The sequence below is a fragment of the Phyllopteryx taeniolatus genome, chromosome 10 (genome assembly GCF_024500385.1).
Source record: "Phyllopteryx taeniolatus isolate TA_2022b chromosome 10, UOR_Ptae_1.2, whole genome shotgun sequence".
NCBI classification, from domain to species: domain Eukaryota; kingdom Metazoa; phylum Chordata; class Actinopteri; order Syngnathiformes; family Syngnathidae; genus Phyllopteryx; species Phyllopteryx taeniolatus.
The window spans coordinates 18838983-18865800 of NC_084511.1; the positions used below are offsets into that span (position 1 = coordinate 18838983).

A 26818-nucleotide genomic window follows, 5' to 3' on the forward strand; every position below is an offset into this window, starting at 1 on the left:
TGTGGACATCAGTAAAGCCGGTCAGATCACAGAAGAGCTTCCGAAATTAAGTAAATCGGATTTGCCTGCAGTGTGAACAAGTCTTGGTTCTGTTCAAGCTTTATTACAGTTTGAGAGCAGTGGGGGATGTTCTGGGTTTAATGTCTTAGGGTTAGAGTTATAAATCTGTAAATCTACTTTAAAAACTCCTTGGAGAACATTTTAGTGAACTACACAAAATAATATGGTGAACTGAATTGAATTAAGCAGCACAGTTAATTAATAGTCAGTTAAGAGGTGTGCCTACTTGTGAGTGTGTGTATGTGTGTGTGTTTGTGCGTGCATGCGTGCGCGTGTGCGTCCGTGTGCGTGTGCGTGCGTGTGCGCACACATGTCCATGTGCGTGAGTGTAGAATGCGTTGAGAATAAAATAACAATGATTAATGAAAATCTAAATTCTACTCCCATGGAGGTCTGGATTCAGAATCATACTCAAAATCAAAGTGGAAAATCAGATCACAGGCTAATCCACCTTCTGTGGAAGTCGTGTGTGTGGCCTCCACGTGTTTGTATGCACTCCCTACAATGCCTGGGTTTGCGCTAGATGAGATGATGGATGTTCTCCTGAGGGATCTCCTCCCAGACCTGGATTAGAGCGTCAGTCAACTCATGAACAGTCTGTAGTACAACGTGGCGTTGGTTGATGGAAGGAGATCCGCTCAATTGGATTCAGGTCTGGGGAAACAGGCAGGCTAGTCAATAACATCAATGCCTTCATCATGCAGATTTTTTTTTTAACCTCTACTGTTCGGCTGGTAGATCATGCAGAATGGAGGATCTGTATCCCTTTTATGCCAGAATATTTTTCTTTTTCTGTTCAGCAGTGGATCTTTTTATACTGCCACTGTGGTTCTTTGTATTATGATGGATATCTATTGAAAATTTCAGTCAGACAGAACGAGGTTTTAAAGGGGCTGGACAAAAAAATAAAACAAGGGGGGACAGAGATAAAAAAGAAAAGACAGGACACTAGCTGTTGCTTTCATGAGCCGTGAGGAATTAGTGTGCTTCCTAGTTCAAATCCATTGCCAAATGCGAATAGCGTGACACAAACAAAATTTACTGTACCACAAATAGCATGTTCCAGACTCCAGAGACTGTTTCGTATTCCTCAGAATTAACACCGCAGCAATGCCGCTCTCTCGCTGCGGAGTGATCTATGTACAATAGACAATAGATAAAACCATCATCACATGGCCGCCATGTGACCCTGACTCTGTTACGTGGAAATATGTCAGTACCATTCTCTGCCTGCATTGCGCCACAGCGGCAGAAAACAACAATGGCCAATTCTAGAACTAACAGACTTTGTCAACGGCATTTTAAGTGACAAATATTTTTTAACGAATTGTTCAGTCCCGACGGTCTGAGGTGAACTGAATTTAATTAAGTTAATTAAGAGTTAGTTAATAGGCAGTTGATGAATGTGTGAAGCCCAGTGTTAGAGGCACCGTGAGTCAGCTGGCCCACTCCCTAGAACTGCCATTGCTCTAAAACAGTGCTCAGAGAACGTTCATTTCGTGTCATCCCCTGCTCTTTTTTTCTCCAGTCTTACCTCATTTCGTTCACTGACAGGAAAGCCAAATGTTACATATAAAGTATCTCTCATTCTCTATATTTGTCATAATTTTGTAAAAATGTGTGTGTGCAAATGAAAAGCAAAGCATTTTTATCCTTTCAACTACTGTGCACTGTGCTATTATACATAACGAGATCTGTTTTACACATACATACATCATCTTCATTCTCCTTTACATTTTCCTCTAAGCATGAAGCCATCAAATCCTCAATCACAGCAACAGTAACATGCAGCATTATCCCATTTGTTAGCCATGCAACACGAACATTGCAAGTGATCGATCTATGCTATGGCTAACTGTGTGACGGATGAAAGTGTCACAGTTACAGTCATGCCCAAGTGAAAAATTGATCCCAGTCGTTGTGCTGGAAAGGCGTTTCTGTCTTAAAAGTGCTATCATTCATCTACATAGACTTATTATACCTTCTGGGTTTGGAGATGACAGCAGTGACTCATTGACTCATCACAATGTTGTTTGTAAACTTGAAACCCAACCAACCGCTGCACGTTCCATTCTTCTTATTAGCTAACCTTCCACTGCCATCGTTGAGTCGCTGCTGGTGCTGCTACCTCCACACCATCTCAAAACTTCCCTTCATCTTTAATATTCTTCTCCCGAAAGCACTGACTCCATGATGCTTCCTTAACTCCCTCACTCATCCCTTTTGTTCTCTCTGTGCTATCTTCCCCCTTCCTCCTCTCACAAATGTTCTCCTCGGGTCTTTGTGATTAACATAAAAAAGGAGGAGAGCCTTCCTGTCTACAGCCCAGACTGAGTCACTCCAGGCCGCCAGCTAGTGTTTCCCTCAATGGCTGTCACTACCTTGTTCGTGTGAGACCAATTCTAAGGGACAGACCGAGGACAGCAGCTCAGACGGTAGAGAGTTGCATCACGGCAGCATTACAAAGCTGCTCTCGCCCCTCAATTCACTCAGGTAGCTTGCTATTTTACTTTTAAGCCAAAAATGAGTCTTCCATTGGATTTTTTCAAGAGCTTACGCACAGCAAATTATTGCAAAGTAATATTGGAAATACAGGTATGTCTGCACACACAGAAATAGACACACACTTGTCGTTAAGTAAAGTTGAACTAAGAAACAAAATGTGCCAAAAGAGGCAGTGAAATTATTTCATCGATTACATAAACAATGTCGCACAGCACATTTATCTGACACTGTGAGGCTGCTGGACTTATGCTGTCATCTCTGGGTTATTTTCTCCTATTGACACACATTGTGACTCTCAGCCTTTGTTCCACTAATTCATCCTGATGGATGTCTGAAAGTGTGTGTTGGCGTGTGCATGCTCATGTGCACAAGTTTACTTTCAGCCTGATGCAGTAGTGATGGGACTGGCCAAATGCCAGCTCATGCGCGGTTCCATTTGTGAGAGCTAGCCATAGATTGCTATTGATCATCTACACCTTCTATTCATAGGCTACTCAGGAACACAGACCCACACACACACAAATACACACACACAATAGTATGACTGATAATAAAAACTGTTCACAAACATAAAAGTGTGAATTTTGTGTCATGTGTCTTTTTTTACTACATTCTGATTACATTACATTACAATGTACAAGGTACTTTTATTGTCAATTCTTCAATATGCGTAACACAAGCAGAGGATTGAAATTACGGTACTCAAGGGTCCGTGGTGCTACAAAAGACAGTACAAATAATAAAATCAATATAAAAAGCTAAATAAAACTATGGTATCTACAGTATAAAAGTATTAATTGAATACGCAAATATCAAAGATCAGGTGCCGTGTAGTCGTAGTAATAGTCAAGGTCAGAGAAGAAAGGCAAATAAGACATATAAATTAGATGACAAAACCCCAATGCTGATAAAGTGACTGGTGCGACCCTGAGTCTGGTGTGTGTGTGTAGGTGCGTGTGTATTTATGTTTGTGTGTGCGTGTGTGTGAGTGTGTGTGTGTGTGTGTGTGTGTGAGAGAGAGAGAGAAAGAGAGAACGAGTATGTGTGGATGTGCATGTTTGTGGGGCGTCAGAGTTCAGCTTTCAGGTGGACAGAGGTCGGAAGAGGTAGAGGGGGCAGAGCAGGCAGAAAGTTCAGATTCCTGACAGCCTGATGAATAAAACTGTATTTGAGTCGACTAGTCCTGGCCCGCATTACTATTACTATTATTATTCGCTAAGGATAGAGACCAAGCACATGTGAGACTAGTGAAATTTGTTTTATGGGTGCCACCCCCTAAAATGATTCATAATCACCTATATTAATATATTTCCAACATTAGCCTAAAATATAAATGGCCTACAGATCATACATTGATTCATTATTATTGTTACTGAAAATTAGATTGTCTGGCAGTTACTTTTCCTTAAGAGCATCAGATGTTACTAGCTGATCAGCTATTAATTTCCACCGTCATTAGTGATCCAGAGCTTTCTCTGCATCAGGTTGACAAGTTTACCACCCTGCACCATCAGAGGTTGGGCAAGCCCAGTATTAGAGGCACACTGGCCCACTCCCAAGAACTGCCACTGGTCGAAAACAGTGCTCAGAGAACCATCATTTTGTGTCATCCCTTCTCTTTTTTTTCTCCAGTTTTACCTAATTTCTTTCACTGACAGGAAAGCCAAATGTTAAATATAAAGTATCTCTCATTCTCTATATTTGCCATAATTTTGTAAAAAAACAGAACATCTAAAACCAATCACAAGAGGCGTTCAAAATCCATGGAGATGTATGATAGCCTGCGATTGGCTGGCAACCAGTTAAGGGTATTCCCTGCCTCTCGCCCAGAGTTAGCTGAGATGGGCGCCAGCACGCCTTGACCCTAGTGAGGACAATTGTTATGGAAAATGAATGGATGGATTTCCTTCCCTCATATGTGTGTCTGCATGTGTATTTTGTCAACATGATGAGGGGATTAGGGATGTAATGCAGGATTATTCAGCAGGTAGACCTCTCACTTCTCCTGCAGAGGAGGAGCTGGAGAGGCAGAAGGGAGGAATTGAGATTACTGGTTGAAAGCGAGAAAAAGGACAGAAAATGATCTGATCAGGGTTGAGCAATGCAAAAGAAAACTGATTTTCAGACTCTTCCATTCATCCATTTTCTATGGAGGTTTTCTTCATTAGGGTTGCGGGTGAGTTGGGGTCTTTCTTAACTGACTTCGATAAATATGCTGTTCACACCGTGAAATGTTCAACAGCCAATGACACATATAGACAAATATTGTAATTATTCACACTCACATTCACACCTTTGGTCAATTTAGAGTCGTCCATTAACCTAACACACATGTTTTTGAAATGTGAGACATGAACATGCAAATGTTACACAAGAAGTGAGATTCAAATCACAAATCTTACAACAGCCAGGGAGATACTGTAATTAGTTTTCAACCATTTTGTCCAATTTGAAATCTTTTTGTTGAAAAAATTTTCCCCCATGATGTTAATCTTGTATTTTTCGTCGTGTTTAAAAAAATGTGGTCTTGAACTGGCACCACGTGTCAATTCTTCACAAGGACAGGGAAAATTAAGACAAAGGCAACTGAAGTAGGGGGGGGGAAAGAAGGGATGTAGAGGATAATGCTTTTGTCCTTTCTGTTGTAAAACATTTCTGATGTGCCCATGACATCAAATCCTCCCTGCACCTTTTTGTATTTGTTTGTGTTTCAGAAAAAGTATTTCCTCTCTCACATCCCTAATTGACATGACTGTGCAAGTATAGCGACGTATATTCAAACATAATGAGAGTGTTTATATATACATATACAGTATATTTGTTTAATTTAGAGCAATGCACTGCTTCAAGTACTTGGCTGGCTTTGCTCACCAGAAGTTGCGTTAAGCAAACATCAGTGGGCAATGTGAGCAAAACAGTCTGTAGTTCAGTATTTTAAATGACATAAGGTGACAGCACATACACATGCCCAGCAGCAATTGGGGTTTTTGTTCCAATTACGATCAGTGTTACGTTTCTGGGGGGATAAAATATCCCCTGCTTACCATTCTGTCATTTTATCTGACATGGACGAATAAATGTGATGACATTTTGCAGTAATACTTTGATCAGAATTTGTGTGTGTGTAGTGGAATCAATAGAGAGTTAGCAGAACAGATGTAAGAACTAAAAGGTAAATTGGAGCCATGGTATGGATAAAAATGTGTGAACTATGCACACATACACACAACCAGTGAGTGAACTCTTGGCAGTGCTTCTCAAGTCTGTTTGAAGTAAGCTCTCTTGGGAGGCTATAGGACTGTGGCAGTCGTTCACCCACTAAAACACACACAGTGGCTTGCAGCGAAAAAGAGTTTGCAGATGGAAAACAGAAAAACAACAGTATGTGGAGTGCTTCGCGTCAGACACACTCTAACTCATCTTATCCCTTATCTTTGGTCCCTTGCTGCTGCCAGAGCAACAACTATTTGACTCTGAGATCGGGCAAAAGTTGTTTACAGACTTTTTTTTTGCCTTTCCCCTTATGCTCATGCAACCAACTCTCACTCCCATCATATTCACACCGATCATGAGATTGAAACAGCAGCACTCTAACAGGGTGAGGATATCATCCATGGTGTGTCATTATCTGACTTGTCGTTTCATTGTGATCGCCAACTAGAAAAAAGACAACTATGGCTGCAAGAGTGCAGATAGAAGTCTATTGATAAAGCCCCTCCTTTAAAACACAGCACTTAGCTGTTCCAATCGTGACTGGAAACATAGAAATCATCACTTATCAGTTCCAAGGCTTGTAAATTTAACATAATACAAACAGTACAAAGAAAATGAATATTCACGTAAGGATGTTGCCCCATCTGAGTCAATAAAATATCAGCTTGTTTGAAAATGTTTGACCTTGTAAAATAGTAAGCCCACAGATCCAGCAATCCACCATGTTTCTATAAACATCCAAGTGCAATGCCCCAATGCCATTTATGTTGCTATGCCATTTGTTTGGCTTGTTTTTATTTTATTTTTCCTACAGTTTGCCTTTGCTCCATATACAAAATACTGTCATGCAGACAAGGTGTCACTGCTCAATCGTACTGATTTTTCAGGCCTTCCTGAAATGCAGGCAATGGGAAAGGGTTGAACAATGAGATGGAGGGCAGCGAGATTAGAGGGAGTCCACCCTGAGACTGAAGTTTAAGTTTGTGGGGAGGCTGTGACCTCAATAGTGTCAAAAGTGCTCTATTAAGCAACACCTTTGTTTCATCTGTCCAAGGGTCAAACGTGCTCTATTAAGAAACACCGTTGTTTCATCTGTCCGAGACGTCTCTCAGTAGTAAAGTGCAGCGCACCTTAACCCACCACACACGCCAACTCTACAGTCAAGTTACTGGCCTAAACATTAGGTATACCTGCACAATCAAATCAGATCTTGTACAATATCTATCGATATTTTGGGAATTTGCAGTTGTGAAGAACCACAGGAATCAAGTTAAAAGGTGTGTAATATTTTTCCTTGTGAATTGTGACAAACAAATCTCTAGAACCATAACAATAAACATGTTGGAAAGGTGTTAGTGTACAGTGATCTCATTGGATTGTACTGCCGTACCCTTTGTGTGAATAATTATATATCAGCGGCATATAGAATGTATGTAACTAGTTAATCAAGCAGTGAAATGCCTCTTGCATTATCTTGAAAGTGTTTTATTTCAATCATTTAACAATGTTCAGAAACTGAGAAATGTGTGAAATTATCACATTATAAAATAGAAAAAGTGTAATAGATCTGGTCATTTGGTCATTTTGTTGACGATGATTTTTTATCTCATGACGGTATCGGTAGTTCTTGATTTTTTGTTTGTTTGTTTTGTTTGTTTTTTTGCATAAAATGCATAAACGTGTATACATCCCTGCTCCTGCACTCTCCCCGTCCCCAAACAACTCTCCCCATGTCTCTCGCCTCCCCTTAAGTCCTCTCCTCCTGTACTTCTTTTTCATCTCTCACTCTGTACCCTGGTTCGAGAGGTTTTTTTTTTCATCTCCACTTAGCTTTTAGTGCTCTACTGCGCCCCACTCAAGGGGAATCTACCTCTTTCCAGACTGCCTTATTTTAGCCACATGAGCTGGTCTGTGGAGCGTGCTGTCAGACCTCCTTGTGCCGTAAGGCCATCATTGTCTGTTTGCGTGCGTCTGTGCGTGTGAGTGTGTGTGTGTGCGTGTGTTGCACACTGGTGGGACATGCACAGTCATCAGAAAAACATCCCCTAATGGTGTACAAGTGGTCAATTTTGGTTTTCCTTCTTTCTTCCTTTTCTCCGTTTTGGTTAAAGCGACAGGTAAATTATTTATGAGAAAGGGTATTGTCATTCTGCCGCCGCTCTCTCACCCGCCACTAACAACAAAGAGGCGAGGAAAAGCAAGAAAGTCTCTGAAGGAGGGCACAAAATACCAAACATTTCTGGTTTCCTCTCAAATTCAGGAGCCGCAAATGTGTTCTTTGAAGCTCTTACAAGCTCTTTGTGTATTTGGACTCGTCATAGGAATATCATCTTTTTCTTTCGGCTTGTCCCTTTAGGGGTCGCCACAGCGCGTCATCCTTTGCCATGGAAGCTTATCTCCTGCATCCTCCTCTCGAACACCAAACTGCCCTCACGACATCCATCAACCTTCTCTTTGGTCTCCCCCTTGCTCTCTTGCCTGGCAGCTCCATCCTCATCACCACTCAACCAATATACTCACTATTTCTACTCTGGAAGTGTCCAAACCATCGAAGTCTGCTCTCTCTAAATTTGTCTCCAAAACATCGAACCTTGGCTGTCCCTCTGATGAGCTCATTTCTAATTTTATCCAACCTGGTCACTCCAAGAGCGAACCTCAACATCTTCATTTCCACCACCTCCAGCTCTGCTTCCTGTTGTCTCTTCAGTGCCACTGTCTCTAATCCGTACATAGTGGCTGGCCTCACCACTGTTTTATAAAGTTTGCCTTTCATCCTAGCAGAGACTCTTCTGTCCCATAACACACCTGACACCTTCCTCCACCCGTTCCAACCTTCTTGGACCCGTTGCTTCACTTCCTGACCACACTCACCATTGCTCTGGACGGTTGACCCCAAGTATTTAAAGTCAACCGCCCTTGCTAGCTCTTCTCCCTGTAGTCTCACTCTTCCCCCGCCACCCCTCTCATTCATGCACATATATTCTGTCTTACTTCGGCTAATCTTCCTTCCTCTGCTTTCCAGTGCATGCCTCCATCTTTCTAACGGTTCCTCCACCTGCTCCCTGCTTTCACTGCAGATCACAATGTAATCTACAAACATCATGGTCCACGGGGATTCCAGTCTAACCTCATCTGTCAGCCTATCCATCACCACTGCAAACAGGAAGGGGCTCAGGCCTGATCCATGATGCAGTCCCACCTCCACCTTAAATTTGTCTGTCACACCTACAGCACACCTCACCACTGTTCTGCTGCCCTTGTACATGTCCTGTATTATTCTAACATACTTCTCTGCCACAACAGACCTCCGCATGCAGTTCCACAGTTCTTCTCTGGGTACTCTGTCATAGGCTTTCTCTAGATCTACAAAGACACAATGTAGCTCCTTCTGACCTTCTCTGTACTTTTCCATCAACATCCTCAAGGCAAATAATGCATCTGTGGAACTCTTTCGAGGCATGAAACCATACTGTTGCTTGCAAATACTCACTTCTGTCCTGAGTCTAGCCTCCACTACTCTTTCCCATAACTACATTGTGTGGCTCATCAACTTTATTCCTCTATAGTTCCCACAGCTCTGCACATCACCCTTGTTCTTAAAAATGGGCACCAGCACACTTTTCCTACATTCCTCAGGCATCTTCTCACACGCTAGAATTCTATTGAACAAGCTGGTCAAAAACTCCACAGCGACCTCTGCTAGATGCTTCCATACCTCCACAGAAATATCATCACGACCAACTGCCTTTCCATTTTTCATCCTCTTTAATGCCTTTCTAACCTCCCCCTTACTAATCATTGTCACTTCCTGGTCCACCACACTTGCCTCTTCTACTCTCCCTTCTCTCTCATTTTCCGCATTCATCACCTCCTCGAAGTATTCTTTCCATCTATCTAGCACACTACTGGCACCAGCCAACATAATTCCATCTCTATCCTTAATCACCCTAACCTGCTGCACATCCTTTCCATCTCTATCCCTCTGTCTGACCAGCCTGTATAGATCCTTTTCTCCTTCTTTAGTGTCCAACATGGCATACATGTCATCACATGCCTCTTGTTTTGCCTTTGTCACCTCTAACTTTGCCCTATGTCGCATCTCAATGTATTCCTTTCACCTCTCCTCGGTCCTCTCAGTGTCCCACTTCTTCTTAGCTAACCTTTTTCCTTATATAATTTCCTGTACTGTGAGGTTCCACCACCAAGTCTCCTTCTCTCCTTTCCTGCCAGAAGATACACCAAGTACTCTCCAGCCTGCCTCTCTGATCACCTTGGCTGTAGTGGTCCAGTCTTCTGGAAGCTCCTCCTGTTCACCTAGAGCCTGTCTCACCGCTTCCCGAAAAGCTGCACAACACTCGTCCTGTCTTAGCTTCCACCACATGGTTCTCTGCTCTGCCTTTGTCTTCCTAATCTTCCTCCCCACCACCAGAGTCATCTTACACACCACCATCCTTTGCTGTCTAGCCACACTCTCCCCTACCACTACCTTACAGTCGGTAACCTCCTTCAGATTACATCGTCTGCACAAGATGTAATCCACCTGTGTGCTTCTACCTCCGCTCTTGTAGGTCACCCTATGTTCCTGCCTCTTCTGGAAAAAAGTGTTCACTACAGCCATTTGTATCCTTTTTGCAAAGTCTACCACCATCTGTCCCTCCAAGTTCCTTTCCTGGATGCCGTACTTACCCATCACTTCTTCAACACCCCTATTTCCTTCACCAACATGTCCATTACAATCTCCACCAATCACGACTCTCTCTCTCTGTCTGGGATGCTCAGAACTACTTCGTCTAGCTCCTTCCAAAATTTCTCTTTCACCTCTAGGTCACATCCTACCTTGTGGGGCATAGCCACTAATCACATGATACATAACACCCTCAATTTCAAGTTTCAGCCTCATCACTCGATCGAGTATCAGTATCAGTAAGTCGGACTCGTTTCCGGTGAGGGTTGGACTCCGCCAAGGCTGCCCTTTGTCACCGATTCTGTTCAGAACTTTTATGGACAGAATTTCTAGGCGCAGCCGAGGCTTAGAGGGTGTCCGGTTTGGTGGCCTCAGTATTGCATCTCTGCTTTTTGCAGATGATGTGGTTCTGTTGGCTTCATCAAGCCATGACCTCCAAGTCTCACTGGAGCAGTTCGCAGCTGAGTGTGAAGCGGCTGGGATGAGAATCAGCACCTCCAAATCTGAGACTATGGTCCTCAGTCGGAAAAGAGTGGCGTGCCCTCTCCAGGGGCACGCCACATGACTGAGATCCTGACCCAAGTGGAGGAGTTCAAGTATCTTGGGGTCTTGTTCACGAGTGAGGGAAGAATGGAATGGGAGATTGACAGGCGGATCGGTGCAGCGTCTGCAGTGATGCAGACTTTGTATCAATCCGTTGTGGTAAAGAAGGAGCTAAGCCGGAAGGCGAAGCTCTCGATTTACCGGTCGATCTACGTTCCTACCCTCACCTATGGTCACGAGCTGTGTGTTGTGACCGAAAGAACAAGATCCCGGATACAAGCGGCAGAAATGAGTTTCCTTCGCAGGGTGTCCGGGCTCTCCCTTAGAGATAGGGTGAGAAGCTCGGTCATCCGGGAAGATCTCAGAGTAGAGCTGCTGCTCCTCCACATCGAGGGAGCCATATGAGATGGCTGGGGCATCTGATTCGGATGCCTCCTGGACGCCTCCCTGGTTGAGGTGTTCCGGGCACGTTCCACTGGGAAGAGACCCCGGGGACGACAAAGGACACGCTGCAGAGACTACATCCTTCGGCTGGCCTGGGAACGCCTTGCGATCCCCCCGGAAGAGCTGGAGGAAGTGGCTGGGGAGAGGGAAGTCTGGGCGTCCCTGCTAAAGCTACTGCCCCCGCGACCCGACCTCGGATAAGTGGGAGAAAATGGATGGATGAATGGATGGCACTCGATTTGATACTCTTTTCACCACCAAGACATTCTTAGCCAAATCTTCTTTTAAAATAACCCCGACTCCATTTCTCTTCCCATCTACACCATCGTAAAATTATTTAAACCCTGCCCCTAAACTTCTAGCCTTACTGCCTTTCCACCTGGTCTCCTGGACACACAATATATCAACCCTTTTCCTCATCATCATGTCAACCAACTCCCAAGATTTTCCTGTCATAGTCCCAACATTCAAAGTCCCCACATTCAGTACTAGGCTATGTGCTTTCCTCTTCTCTTTCTGCCAAAGAACCCGCTTTCCACCTCTTCTTCTTCTTTGACCCACAGTAGCTGAATTTCGCCCTGCAGGTTGGCGGCGGACGTTGTTAACCCGGCCACAACCGATCCGGTATGGAATTCTTTGGATGAAGGCTCATATTTGTTTGGCAAAGTTCTAAACCGGATCATCTTCCTGACGCAACTCTGTGCATTTATCCGGGCTTGGGACCGGCCTACAGTTTGCACTGGCTTGTGCCACCCATAGGGCTGCATTGTCATATTACTATAATATAATATAATATAATATAATAATAATAATATTATACATAATACACGTTTTTCTATTCTCCTACTCTGACATGAAAATAAATCAACCATCCGTCTTCTATTTATCCACCCTTGCTCCATTTTTGCTTCTCAGATCACCTGATGGCATCTGGCTAGCTGTGCAATGGGCCACAGAAAATGAGCCGGAGAGACTATCTTTGGAGGTGTCACTGGAGGCCAAATGCCTTATTATGTTAGATTTACAAATTCCTATACTCTCCAATCGAAGGAAAACATGACCTAAATGACTACAGACCAGGAAAAATAGACCAATGGCCCCATTCTGCTCTCCTTCTCTGTTATTCTTTCGGTTGCTCTTCCCTTTCCCTTTCGTTTCATCACCCATCGTTTATCTCCATCCTTTCCCCGACTGCGGCTTGGTGAGGTATCACCACTCATTCAGATGAGAGGACTGGCATGCATAATGGTCCATTTTTGTTTTTCACATCGCTAGGTGGCTGCCTGTCTGTGTGTTCATATTCCCTGTGTGTGTGTGTGTGTGTGCGTGTGTGTGTGTGTTAGATGGTCGGCGGTGCTAAAATGGTATGGTCGGCAGAGTGGGGGTGGTTAGGTGATCGAACCAATCTGTCACGTGTGGGGAGTAGCTGGGCCCAAGAGCAGGCAGAGGCAGATGTAAAATGATGAACAGTTTATTGAGGAAAGTTTATGGAGGTAGTCGTGGATGTGTTGGCAGGCGACGGCATGGACAGGTGGCAGGCAGTGGACAGAACAGGCGGCTGGCTTGGTGGCAGGAATGACGTCGGTCAGGAACACAGGTTAGCACTGGGAACGAGGAGACACAAGCGTTAACAAGGGAAGCGAGGAACAGTATACCTTACTTGACATAAGGTGGGATGTGGTACCGCTAGGAGAGGCTGCAATACTTAGGTGAGGATTTCCGGGAACAGGCAGGCTCATATACACCGGTGGTGATGAGGCTGATTGAAGACAGGTGCTGAAAACAGAGATCGGAGGGGGGAGAGAGAGGACACAAAGCGCCCTCCCTGCTCCAATAATGGAACTGCAGGGCAGTATATGACACAACCTGCTACTAGGTAAACACCATCTGTTCACACAAACCTAACCCTTCCGACACCATGACCAGAATAGAGTGAACCAATCACACCTATCCTCTCACACATCAACCATGCCAGGTTCACACAGAATTGTGTGTGTGTGTGTGTGTATGCGGGTGTGTGCGACAAATAAAAACAGATAATGGCATTGTTGTTGGCTGGTAAATCATATTCTCAGGCAGATCTAACAGCATTAATTACGTCTTTATTTGTTTCCTGTCCGTCTCCCCATCTCTGACTCCAGTTGACACATTCTGTCAGCGGGTCTCTGGCTGTCAGTTTTTTTTTTCCCATTTTCCTCAATTCCTCTCACTCAGCCTGCAGTAGAATGTAGTCAAATCAATCAATTTAGGTTTCTTGGCCAGAGCAGTGGTGTGGTAAGAAATTGACCTTTCATTTCTATGTGTCTGCGTGCGTGTGTGTGTGCGTGCGTGTATGTTAGGAGGGGGAAACAGTTAGAGCTGCAACGCTATTTGCCTCAGAGCTGATGCTGCTATGCACTAAGGCATTGCCTCCAGCTAGCCACTAAGGATCATACACCCACACACACACGCAATAAGAAGCACACAAACACAGCTTTCCACCCTTAGCCATAGAGGATAAGTACATGGACGGTGGACAAAGTATTAACAGGGCCCTCCGTCCTTTTATAGCTTTTATGTTAAGCAGCATGCTGTTGCGGGCTTTCCATTTTTGCCAGACTGGCTAGTGAGTGCATCTAGTGAGAGAGTTAGCCTGGGTTAAGTGGCTGTGCGTAAGGGTGCAACAGCACTGCTGCGATCGCTTGCCGCTCTCGTCCCAGCTTTGCAACGAGCCCTGGGGATCAAAACATAAAAGACTCATGAGCAGACACACGCATGCTGGTACAACTGAACAGGGGACAGTGCATGAGGCACTGTTTTGAGTTTATGTCATCCCTGTGTTTTTGTTAGAGTGTCAATTTGTATTGCTCCCATTTCCTCCCCCTTTTTTCAAATTTATAGATTGTGTTTCTTCTCTCACTCTCTCTTTCTTTCTCACTGTCTCGCTCTCTATTTTTTGCTTGTATGCACACACATAAGCACACAAATACACGATAACTAACACACACACACACGTGCACTGACAATCCCCATCTATCCAGAACATGACGGTTTAATATATATTCATAGCGATTATAAGGAGCTAAGGAAGAATAATTAATATTAATTGGCACATAGCGTAAAAAAAGAAAAAAACAAAAGTAGATAGTACAGACAGAAGTTTCATCACTCAGCATGCAAGTATCTACATTATGTGTTTGTTGGGGAGCAGCAGGCAAAGTCATAAAAAACATTCAAATGTGACAAAAGCCGTCATTATCTTCGGGCATTTAAAAAAAAAAAAGAGTTGAACATGCCTTTCTTAATATGGAAGCTAACTTGGACCTCCCGCCATGTATACATAAGTAGCCTCCTTTGTATTATCATGATGCACTCCGATACCTTCTCTCTTAGCACCCTCTAGAGATCTTTCCATGGAGAATTTCTTGGCTGACCACTTTTCGGCTCCTCCGCCACTGCGTCTGTCCTCATCGCCTTGTTCCGCACTAAAACGACCCATAATTATTGTTGTTGCATTCTGCATGTATAATTTATCAGGCAACAAAGCGAAGGTGCATTCAAATAAATCTAGAGGGAGCGTCCATCTTTCCAAATTGCCTCTTTCTATGTCCCTTTCATAATTTCTTCCAGCTCTTCCATAGTCAGGAGTATTCAGTCATGTCCTTTTATGCTCTTCTTTTTAACGCATCCCGTAGATTAATTGCCTGTCCCCGTCAATAAGTTTGGAGTATAAGCCGCTTTCCCATCTTTTTAATATCTAAATATGGGTTGGAAATTTGTCAAATTATGCTCTTGTGTTGCTGTTCTCCTTCACACTGTATATGTGTTCATTTCATCCTTCACTCCTTTGCTGCCTTATCCTTACTCCACAGGAAAATGGAGAGGATAGGCACCAAGTAATTGGATTCCCCCCTAATAGCGGGGGGTAATGTTGACAGTACATAAATCCTGCCACTGAAATAGCACCTCGTTTATCTTCTGATTTTGCGTCATTGTTGTTCGGAGCCTGCTCCCCACCCTCACCTTCATTTTCCCCCATCTTTCTCCTTCTACTGTATATGCATTCCCTTCATCCTTCCATGTCCCACTGGATCTCATCAGATAGTCTGATTGTCTATATGTGCCTTGGATAGGACAATCCCTGAATAAATTGCTTGTTTGCAGGTATGTAGACATGGAAGGAATAGTCACTGAAGAACATTTTATGTACAATGGAACCTCTGAAGTCAAATGTCGCTTGCATAATACAAAACTTTGTACAACTATCATGCAAGACCTCAATGGATATCATGTGACCTCAACTAATTGGGCATAAAATAATGTCTTTTTTTCTAACATTTATTCCCAAAAGTTGGACTGCCACAATAGTGTCATGGTCTGTGTTTTGGTTTGGGTTGTGTTTAGTTTTGTTCCATGTTTTCCTGTGTTCCATGTTTGTCGTGTGCTCATTAGGTTGTTGTGTCCACCTGTTCTCGTCAACATTGTGTCGACCAATCAGCTCTCTCCAGCCACTCGTGTCTTGTCCAGGTGTTCCTCGTTGTCTCGTCAATTTGTTTGTATTTAGTTCCCTGGTTTCTTTCAGTTCTTGTCGGTTCATTGTCATTGTCACGTCTTTGCCATGTCATAGTTGCCAGTTGTTGTTGTCACGTCTTTGCCATGTCATAGTTGCCAGTTGTCGTTGTCACATGTCTTGCCATGTCATTGTCGCTCAGGTATTTCACCAGTCATGTCTTGTTTCTTGTTTTGGGTTCACTCAAGTGTTTCTTTGTTACTTTGTGTTTAGATTTTGGACTTTGTTAATTTAGCATTTAGACTTTTTCATGATCTTTGTTTTCCTTTGTTTTTGGAATTAAATATTATTATTTTGAGATTCCCGCACTCCTGCCTTGCCTCCCTGCTTCCCTGCAATTGGGTCCACCATGTTCTTGCCTTGCGTTCCTCGCCTTCGCCCTAACCACGTACGTGACACAATAGATGATGTCATGCAAGGTCTCAACACATCACACCCCAACGATTGCATCTTTTTTGTGTGTGTGTTGTTTATTCCAAGACAGACCAATCCCAAGCAGGGGTTTTAAAAATAACCAAAACCTGAGAACAGAAGAAGAGGACTATTTACCCAGCAGCAGAGACTTCAGCAGAGTCCCAATACTTTTGTCCGGGACAATGCCATGATGCCAAATCCCAACAAATTGGAGGTCTATCAGTGTCTTGCAATGTATTATTCTAATATTTTCTTCAACAATATTCTTTTATTGTTGGACAGCTGCAACCCATCCACCCATTTACCGAAGTGTTTGACTAAAGAATTAATAATAAAAATGCATTCTATGGGAGAATGGTCCGCTTCAAGACAATCCTTTTTGTTCTTTTGGACTGGTACACATTCCCTTTATGATTCCCCCTCAAATTTTCTCTTTTTAGGGAATCAGTTTTCGACAATGACCATGAGTCTGGCGGTTGATCATAGATACACACACACACACACACACCCACACACACACACGCACACATGCACACACACACACACATACACACACGCACATTCAACTATCCAGGTTTGATGTTCTTTCATGATCCATCTCATTGACATATACTGTAAATCCAGGTCAGGTCAACTAATCAATCACCTTCATGGCATTTGGATTGTTTGGTCTGTCCATCGGCCTCCCACCTCTTTACTCTTCTGATCTCTGCTAACATAGAAACACTTCCACGGTTAGCCATGAGTCGGGGGAGGGAGAATGTTATCGGTAGGATATTGCACGCCAGTCTCTCATCTGCCGTTATGACCCGTCCTGAAAGTCAAGCCAGAGCATTGAGGTCAAGTTGTGCTCTTTCATCTTCCATGTCTTGTTTGCAGCAACTCCCACCTTTCATAGAGCCTGCCCTGCAAGATCAAAGGCAGAGAAGATTATTGATGATTTTTAGATAAGTGTGTTGGCACGATACAGTCCAGCGCTGTTCATGTTTTCCCCATAACTAAGACTGAACAGTCCCTATAAATTACAGTGTTTTAATTGTACATGTAGAGCAGAATGTTTCTATATTTGTTGTTCCCCTGGATGGTTTGTTGATCCTCTTAACACCATAGTCATTTTATTGGATTGTCAATCTGGCGAAGCCCACTTCCTCTTCTCTTTAAGACACAATACACAACATACCTCAGCCCTCAGGCTACGTTAACTGTACATCATCATTATATAATAATCGGATTTTATCTGTCACAGATGCTCAGGTTAGATGTTAAAGATGGCATGCTGGTAAGTGGATGAATCAAAGTGAATGCAAATTGAAATGAAGCCTTTTGTTTTGGTGTGTTGTCTGAGCGCCACCGCTGCTGTCGAAAGCTGAGACATCATTCTCCAACCGATCAATAGGTCACATTTCTTATTACACCCCGCCATTCACCTACACAATTCCCTGTTGGTATGCACACACTACAAAACCACACACACAATCACACACACTAACAGGATCTGTTCTGTTGTTTTTGTTTGATCTTTTTTCTTTCTTTTTTTGTCACCTCCATCTATCTTTAGAAGGCTAGAATCTCCTCACCTCTTTCCTTGTGGCACTAAACAAACATGCAGAATTTTTTGTTTTTGGTTTCTTCTCATGGACCCCTTTTGTTTCTTCCTTTTGTTGCTGCTTGTCTCCTCATCGGTCAACCAAGGGCTGACAGACAAGCAGAGGTCTGATTGAGGTGTTTGGACTGTCAGCACATATTTATTTATTCAACAGCATACCCACGAGCATGATAAAAGAACCCAAAGACTGTCATTTTTACTGAGATCAATCCAACTTACCATATAGTGTCTATCGAGGAGATTGTAATAGTATAGAGTATGTCAAAGATTGTTTTAGACCAGTGACTCTTAACCATTAAGTTAGGACCCAAATGTGGGTATTGACCCATTTTTGGTGGGTCGGGGACAGGTAGAAAAAAATTACAAGGGTTTCTCATCTTACAACGGTACCGACAAATGACATTTTGAGGTTACAGACAGTTTAAGAATATGATTTCACACAATTCAAGAAGGCATGGTCAGTTAGCACTGTATGTACTGTTTTTCATTGGATTATGACCTATAAATGGCGGCTCGGTGGACAACTGGTTAGCACATCTGCCTCACTTCACAAATCCAGCCAAGCCTGTGTGAAGTTAGCATGTTCTCCCCGTGCCTGCGTGGGTTTTCTCCGGGTACTCCGGTTTCCTCCCACATTCCAAAAACATGCATGGTTGGTTAATTGAAAACTCTAAACTACCCGTAGGTGTGAATGTGAGTGTGAATGGTTGTTTGTTTACAGTAAATGTTTCCTGTGACCAGTTCAGGGTGTACCCCGCCTCTCCCCCAGAGTCAGCTGGGATTGGGTCCAGCACGCCCGCGACTCTAGTGAGGATAAGTGTTACGGAAAATGGATGGATTAATGGACCTATAAATGTTTGTCATACAAATATTTACTATAATTATCATTTTAATACAGCGTTGGCATAGGTAACTGATAGACTATGATGCATTTCGACTTACGTACAAATTTAGGTTTTGTTGCCACTGTAGCAGCAGTGAACTATTTAACGTGAATCCTAGGTCTGAGTTGCCTTTTATTTGGAAAATAACCTTGTTTTGACTGGCATGGATCGGAAATGTTATCACTTGGGGTGTAAAAACAACTTCCAGCAGCATTTAAACAGCCTCTCACGTAAAAGATGCCCTTGGTGTTTTCATAGCATAATAATTCAGACGGTTATAACTGTTAAGGCATCTTTATACTTCTACGCTCGCGCGGCCAACGACGCCCGCATTGCATCACGTGACCGACGCATTGCCCCGCACGGCCCCTCCGCATCACTTGACGCGCACGCGGCAGAAATTGTTGCTGCACGTAGAATGCCGCGGAGATCATCTCTCATGATTGGTCCGTTTTTTTCACATGCTGTGATGACGTACTCACCGTTCCTCTCGGTTCCACATACCACCTACGTCGCCGCATAATTAAACGTATCATCTGGTCATCTAGGTCCATTTGTTCTCGTAGACATTCGCTATTGTTGTTGCTTTGTTCCTTGTTACGGAAAGGAAAGGAAAAACGGCTACTGGAAATGGCCAAAAAAATGCACAGGAAACTCCACCCTGTGGTGTCCTAGCCAATACCAGCTGTAGCGACACCCCCAACCTGGAGGAGAACTGCAGCACATTTTCAAAACTGCGCGCATGGGTTGCGCTCGAGTATAACGGCAAACTGCGCGTATAAAGAAGCCTTTACGGTTGCCTTGCTCTACATCCTTTGTTTCCAAGAGACAAACTATTGATTACACTTTCCTAAAAAGAAGAGCTCAAATGTCAAAATATTTGTTTTTGTACGTCGTTGTCATATGTTCATCATCTGTTTCTTAATACGGTGCTCTGAAAGACTGTTAGAAAATATAAGTATGTGTAGTTGAAATGTGATATGAATGTTTTCAAAGGATATTTTTGAAAAGTACATTCTCTTTTTTGGTCTTATCCCCTATTAAAGTGGGCTGTGACTTAACAACAATAGGAAACTGCAGGTCTCGGTGTGACAACAATTGAGAACCAATGTTTTTAGACATCATTTCGATAGTTTTAGACATTTAGGCAATGACTTCCAACATGTTTTTGCTGCATCTCAAATCTTCTTCAAAAGTAAAAACAATGGACCTCGGCTGTCTGCGGGGGATAGGAACCGGGCTCGAAAAATGGTGAATAAACGGACGATAGAGTAAAAAAAATACACAAATAAGTGGTGAATTCGGTTCCATCCAAATATTTAGAGAATAGGTGCAGCCGCGAGTGCCGAACCAGTAATATGTGGCTATACACTTTACTTCATTGATTGAGTTGATTTCCTGTAAATAATTAAATACAGAATGAGCTGGTGATAACCGCTGGCGACTTAAAAATGCCCACAATCCTCAGTATATATATGCAGTTGTCCAGATCTAATTCACCAAAATTGTCTTAGACCAGCGGACGTGGTCTGAGCAGGCATACGTATAGACCTACTTTCTGCTGTCAAATTGTCACTCTGCTGGGCCCATCTCCAATGACACACCCTCACTGCTCTGGAATCCCCAGCTTGGTACAGACCGTTCTGCAAAAGGCTTGCGCTTCCACGAAAATCAGATTCTGCCGGCATTTGCACGCCGCCGCAGATGCACTGTCTACCAGAATAGAGCCCTTAAGGCCTTTTCACACTACTCTGGTGCCAGGTGTCTGTCAGTGCTGAGGCGGCGTCAGCGCGTTTTGACGTGATGCAGAGCGTTGCGTTGTAGTGACTATGGCTCGGTTGTCACTTCAAAGGCTCCTCTCCTTCTTTTGAAGATAGCGACCAAAAGGTTGGGAGATCCTCTCTCCAATTAGAACAATCTGGGACAGATCGACAACGATAGATTTATTATTTGGATATGCCACAGATTGAACTATTACTCCCGGACGTTGTCCAGCTGTGAGATTTTGAGAAGTTTGTCTTGAATTGAAGCCAAAAAGTATGAAGTGTTGCATTGAACCATAAGCAGTTGATTTGCCAAGACTAAAGTTTAAAACAATCATTCTATATGGTTGATCTATGAGTAAGGGTACAAAGTTGGGAGTATTTTATATTAATATATGATTTTTACACCATTTTTATGCCTAGATCGTAGACCAGGGTTCGAGTCGATGGGCGTGGTCTTCTCCGGTTTCCTCCATCCCTTAGACACTCCCCCTGTGTATTTAACCTTTGACTCCCGCCTCTTCTCTCTCTCTTGGGTTTTGCTCTATTGTATCCTGCTTTTCTGTTGTTCCTGCTGGCTAATCTCTCCAGCCACCTGAGGGGGGGCTTCGGCCAACCCCCTCCCCCTTTCTTTTCCTTTGTCCTCTGTTGCGACGTGTGCGAGTGCCCGCCTCAACCAAGCCGGGGGCACTTTTGATCGCTTTTCCTAGCCGCGATCTGTTGGCAGAGCCTCAGTAAGCAACTACCGGCATTCCGTACCGGTCACGCACTCAGCTGAGAGCCAGAGCTGAGCCCACCAGAAATTCAATCGACAGGAAAGTTACAAGCGCACCCCAATGGGACTTTTCTTTTTGCATCTTTTTCGCTTTGTTTTATCCATCCCTTTTACTTGTCGTAAGCTTTCTTTTCCCTCCTGAGATGTCCAGAGAAAGACCATCCCCACCGACAAACTAATCTACGGTCGTGAGTACAGCACAACAAGATTAGTGCCTATAATTTTGGGGAAAATATCTTCACACAAGTTCCAACTCGCTCACCATGGTGAAACCTATTCATGCTTATTTTTAATCCACCAAGACACGGTCCTACCTTCCCTTTTCGTTTACCCTTAGTGTTATTTTCTTTCTGTAGTTAGACCCCTCTGTGTGTTTCCCTATAGATCCCTTGTATATTTCATTAAATATTCTATAAAATTGTATTTTGTGTGTATTTTGAGTTTAATAAGGAAACCTCTGTAATCTAGGATTTGTATTTCCTAAATCTGGCAACCTTCAGATTATGTGACTGATAAGAGGTTTTTTGTCACTTTTTCCTTCCTTTTATACATAGGCGTTCACCTTGGATGAATTTATTTCTTAAATAAATTACATTTTATCCAAAACCAATATACCCTACAGCGTCAATGCAGAAGGTGTCTGACGCTCAGCCTCATGTCAAACGTCAAAAGTTCTTCCAATGGGCGAGAGGCTGGCGGAGTGATTTCCGAGTGCTATTTTGGCGGACTTGTACTGTAAATGGCAAGGGGAAAATGGAGGACATCTAATACGTGCGGTTTCTCTTTGTCCCGAAATCCCTGGTGAGCCTCAAATAGACCTCAAAGCGGTCTTGGTAAAATTTGAGCTCAAGAACAAGCCAAAATTCTCTGAGGTTCCGACGAGCCATTACAATGGGATTCATATCCTTTTTTGTGTCCTCACCAGGGCTTTCTTTTGTGACAAAGACAGCGACATCTTGCCGAGTTGCAGTCTACTTCTTCAGCGGGAAAAACCTTTCTGTTTACTTCCTAGTTGGCTGCTACTTCAGCACTTATAAATATGGGATGGCTGCACCCCCGTTGCCGTTGACGTTGCGCTTTGTCGAGGGGACCTTTCACACTAAGCAAGTGCAGTATGAAAAGGCCTTTAGTCTTCACATTACTTTGACGAGTTTTAGATTTTTAGTTTTAGGAGTTTTGTCTCCTATTTTGTTGTACAGAGTAGAAGTAGTAGAAGACATTCGGTTTGGCACACCGGTGTCCTGTGGGAGTTATTATATCGGCAAGGATGAAAATATGCACAGACTGAGTCAGAGGAAGATGTCCTGCAACCTGCTTCTTCCTCTCCTCTGTTTTTATCCACTGTTCCTTTGTTTGTCTTCCCGCTCCATCTCTAGGGCTTGAGAGGAACAAGTTGGAGATCAAAATGAGGACTTATGGTGTGTGCTTGTGTGTGTGTGCATGTGTGTATTCTACAACTTAATTTAAGCATGCTGAAAGTGAGATAATGTGATGGAATGGGATGTGCATTAGCTGCATCTGGTAGATTCACCAACAGGGGAATGGATGAAGAGGACAGAGAGCCAAATTTGGTCCCAAAATGCTGTGAAGTAAAGCTCTACTGTAGTGTGCATTTTGTGAGTGTTAGTATTTGGAGATATATAGAAATGGGATGAAGGCAAAGAACAGCCAGTGCTGGCCGCATAGGATTCAATCTGTCCCTGGCTCTGCTGTCAGTAGAAGAAACGCCTTATTGAGTGATGGCTTGGCTTTAGACTTGGCCTTCCCTTGCTTACGCGTCCTGACGCACATTTTGCAATTAATCCACTTGTCAGTATGCCATCAAGTCTTTTCTGCTCTCTATTCTAATGTTCTTCACGTTTTCATTTACAATCTTAGCTCATGTGTACAACAACCAAATAGAAAGCCCCCAGCTCCTGCATTTGTTTTTCACTTTTTATTGCCTCTCGAAAATGAAATTAGCATGGAAACTGTGCAGCACACAAGACAAATGCATTCAAAACTCAACACATTTAGAAACTTTTAAAACAACATTTGTTAAATGGATCATCAGTAAATGAGGCGCTGCCTGTTAAATGAAGAATCAAATAATGTGCAGTTAACGATAAACAGAACCTCATCATCAGCCTGGTCTAATGATAGTCTAATTGATTTTTTTCATGGCAAAGAATCTGAATGATGGAGTGAGCCACAGGCTACGATGAAGTTCTGCATTTTCAATAAAAATAGCAGGCCATTTAGAACTGTCATTTACTCGAACTGTATGGCTGTTGTCTCTGAGTGCTTGTTTTAAGAGGACTTTCACTGAAACCCACACAGCAGCACCCATTCTGAAGTGCAGCATTTTCTATTTTATGCTCCAGTAAACAACTGATTAAATTGTTATACTCCCTTAAAAGTCTGACCTAGACTCGGATCACATTTCCTCTGTAGAGTAACTATATGGAGTCCATTTGATGAAGTGCATTTTCCAGTCACCGTAGTATTATTGTGGCTACAGTAGAATCTGGAGTTGGCCATCAATTTTTCCTCCAGAGCGACACCAACTGAGCCTGACTATGTCTCAGGGCGAGACGTGCCAGATGGGGGTTGTGGAGCAGTTAGCTAGTTGGAAGGCAGAGGCCTTCGGGCAAAGAGCAGCCCTGTGACATTGAGGGGCACAAGTGGCCACAGAGCTGACAAGATGAGAACTGATATGCCCTCGCCATTTCTGTCAGTCACGCCACCTCATTAGAGACGGAGACATAGTAACCGAGGCTATTTAGATGGAGACAGAGAGAAGATTTTAGCCGTGCTATTCATCTCAGCGACAAACTGCTTTTTTTGTACAATTACAATCACAGGATGGCTCCACATCTGTCAAAAGAAACTAGTTTGACCAATTGTTTAAATTACATGTCAAACAGAGTTTCTACAAGGGTGTAGATTTGGTGCATAGACCTATGGTGCTGTGGAAGCAGAGGATGGCGGGAATATGAAATATTAACCCCTGGCTAAAAACCCAAGCGTTGCTGTTTGTGAATTCCCACTGTGAACAACAAGAGACGTGATTTGCCCTTGTTGCAGCAGCAGATGGACAGAAACTCTCTCATGTATTCGGAGCCTCATATTATGATCTATAAGAAGAAAATCCCAACAGTCATGTAAATAACGCAGACAAAACAATTGAGAATAAAGACGTGTGCGCGCTCTCTCTCTCTCTCTCTCTCTCACACACACACACACACACACACACATCCTTTGACTCTGAAGCTAAACAGTTGATTGATGGTCTAAGCTGTGAAGAAATGCTCTCCTTTATGTCTCTAAAGGTTTGTAATTGCTGCAGTGAAAGGATGCTCACTCGCCTGGAATATTGATCCTAATGGGATTACTATGCTCCACCAGAGAGAGGGTGATGGAGGGAAACGGATGGAGGGAGGATGAGAGAGGGATGAGTGGAGAGAGAGTGGTGAGATGGAGAGAAAAAAGTAAAATCTAGTTTGTCATTGACTTAGTTTATTGGTTATATATATATATATATATATATATATATATATATATATATATATATATATATATAGCGGTACGGTAGCCGACTGGTTAGAGCGTCAGCCTCACAGTTCTGAGGACCGGGGTTCAAGCCCCGGCCCCGCCTGTGTGGAGTTTGCATGTTCTCCCCGTGCCTGCGTGGGTTTTCTCCGGGCACTCCGGTTTCCTCCCACATCCCAAAAACATGCATGAATTGGAGACTCTAAATTGCCCATAGGTGTGAATGTGAGTGCGAATGGTTGTTTGTTCGTATGTGCCCTGCGATTGGCTGGCAACCGGCCTCCTGCCCGATGACAGCTGGGATAGGCTCCAGCACGCCCGCGACCCAAGTGAGGAGAAGCGGCTCCGAAAATGGATGGATGGATGGATATATATATATATATATATATATATATATATATATATACTGCTAATCACTTCCGTACAGGAAGGATAGACTGTCACTCTCAACGAAAACACTGGAAATAGAAATGATTCTCAGGAGAGGAAACATAGAGTGATGAAGAATCCCACCTCCCTCATGGCACCTCAAGGATAGTTGTTAGTGTTGTTGTTGTTGTTGAAGTTTTTGGGGCTATATGGGTGGTGCTTCTATCCCAGTAGCTACAAACAAAACGGGCTCAAGCTGAATGTGCATGCAAAGTTTCAAAGGGGAATATAAGGTGAAAAAGTATGTTCAAAGAGAGAGGGGGGAGGGGTGATATAACTTCTGCGGTGGGTGAAGTGTGATGCTGAGAGAGAATTTGAAAGGAGAGAACGACTATAATAGCTTCTGGTCACCATATTTAAATGCTGAGTATAGTACAGCTCACCGCCTCTGATTATTCCCATCACTGTGTTCTCATTTCACCCCCTCCCTCATCATCTACCCTAATTAATCAGTGTGGAGCCATCAGCAATTTCAGACATCCGTCTGCCTGTTTGACGACACTAACCCCATATGGGAGGCATTGCCATCAGTATGTGGCCAGACTGTCCTCTGCAGCTATTGATACCCTATGATGAACCCGAGTCATGTAGTAGGCATATGTGCGCGCTTCCCAGCTGATGGCCCATTTGTGTTTTTACGTGTGTCCGTCCGTCTGTTTGATCCTGAAAATGTCGGCCATTTGAATGTGCTGTGATCCTTTAACTGGAGAGGCTTTATGTTCGTTCCGTGCCTCAGTAGGAGTGTGTCTTGGTGTCTTTTCATAGAGGATTGTGTCTATGGATGACTCATTGTTTGGCAGATTTTGAAAGTTATTTTTTTTTCTCCCCTGTGGGGGGTCTTGAGGAGAAAAGACTCTTAGTTTGAAAGGAAATGTTGGGGGTGCGGAACAAACATACTCAGCAACAAACTCCAGTCACCAAACGAGAACCAAAATGGACAAACTGTATACTGAACCACCTGGAAGAAACTCACCCAGTATTATTTTTTTCCAATCGCATAAAGAAAAGATGCTTGTGTGCGTGTGTATGTGTAGTGACCAGTCACAGTACTGATCAAACTCCCACAGTGCTGTCCCAGCTTTTCGGAACTGCAGGAAACTTATAAAGGACAAAAACAGCATGAAAGGAAGTAGGAGAAAGGGAACAAGGAATAAAAGGATAGGAAGGTCAGCTTCAGGTTTATTCTCCATCTGTGGGCTCGCATTTCTTTTTGACATTCGGGTCTTGGGGAGATGATTTTAATAGCGCTGACACAAATCCTGCTGCTTTAAGAAGGCCATCCATCCATCCATCCATTTTCTGAGCCGCTTCTCCTCACTAGGGTCGCGGGCGTGCTGGAGCCTATCCCAGCTGTCATCGGGCAGGAGGCGGGGTACACCCTGAACTGGTTGCCAGCCAATCGTAGGGCACATAGGAAC

The 26818-nt window shown here is 43.5% G+C and overlaps 1 protein-coding gene across 23 annotated transcripts in view; it reads left to right on the forward strand.

Moving 5' to 3' along the window:
* The window catches only part of tenm2a (teneurin transmembrane protein 2a), a 262652-nt gene that overhangs the window by 139993 nt on the left and 95841 nt on the right, over nt 1-26818 (forward strand). The gene's annotated exons all lie outside the window — the stretch shown is intronic.